At 45.5% G+C, this 869-nt stretch overlaps 1 protein-coding gene across 1 annotated transcript in view; it reads right to left on the reverse strand.

Moving 5' to 3' along the window:
• The window catches only part of LOC106871567 (uncharacterized), a 74,009-nt gene extending 73,415 nt beyond the window's left edge, over positions 1-594 (reverse strand). The window contains exon 1 of the mRNA XM_089352006.1: positions 1-594. This exon is cut by the window's left edge and continues 606 nt beyond it. The gene's annotated coding sequence lies outside the window, so the exon portion shown is untranslated.
• Positions 595-869: the final 275 nt, after the last annotated feature.

Genomic DNA, 869 nt, shown 5'->3' on the forward strand with positions numbered 1-869 from the left:
GATCGTTCTGCAGTTGTAGAAGAGATGCTAGTTCTATTGTAGTGGTGATGGTGGTGGTGAGGATGGCAGTAGTGGTGAAGCTGACAATAGTGGTGCTGGCGGTGAATTTGCTGGTTATAACGTAATGATAGTGGTGGTAGTGGTGGCGGAGGTGGAATGCTGGTTCAGTTGTGGTGGTGGCGTTAACAATGATGATGGCGGCGGTGGCAGTGGCCTTACTGAGATGCTAGGTGGTGGTGGTGGTGGTGGTGCTACTGCTACTGTTACTGTTGCTGCTACTGCTGCTGTTGTTGTTGTTGTTGTTGTGGTAACGCTGCTGGTGTTGGTGTTGGTGTTGGAGGCGGCGGCGTTACTGCTTCAGTTACGGAGACGACGCAGTTGGTGACGGCAGTTTTTTTTTTCTTTTTCTTTTTTATATTCTAATGGCACGGCTGGAACGACGGTGACTCTGCTGCAGAAACGAGGTTATTGTCGTTTTTACTGTTGTTGTAGTCGGTAAGTCAGCTATGTCAAAAAGATGGTGGTGGTAGAGACGGTTTCTTTTTGTAGTATAGGAGGTAGTGGCGGCGGTCCTGCTCTCCAGTAAAATAGTTAAAAGTGGCGGTGCTGGTGGCGATGGCTGTTACTATGGCAGTGGTAGTAGTGAAGAGTTTTTATTTTGGGAGTTTGGGAGAGTGATGGTGGTCGTGATGGTGGCTTGGCTGTACTATTATTATTATTATTATCATTATTATTATTATTGTTGTTGTTGTTGTTGTTGTTATTATTAGTGGTGGTGGTTGCTGCAGTAATAACAACTGTAGTAGTAGTAGTAGTAGTAGTAGTAGTAGTAGTAGTAGTAGTAACAGCAGCAGCAGCAGTAGTAGTAG

The sequence above is a fragment of the Octopus bimaculoides genome, chromosome 5 (genome assembly GCF_046866305.1).
Source record: "Octopus bimaculoides isolate indiv1 chromosome 5, ASM4686630v1, whole genome shotgun sequence".
Classification (NCBI taxonomy): domain Eukaryota; kingdom Metazoa; phylum Mollusca; class Cephalopoda; order Octopoda; family Octopodidae; genus Octopus; species Octopus bimaculoides.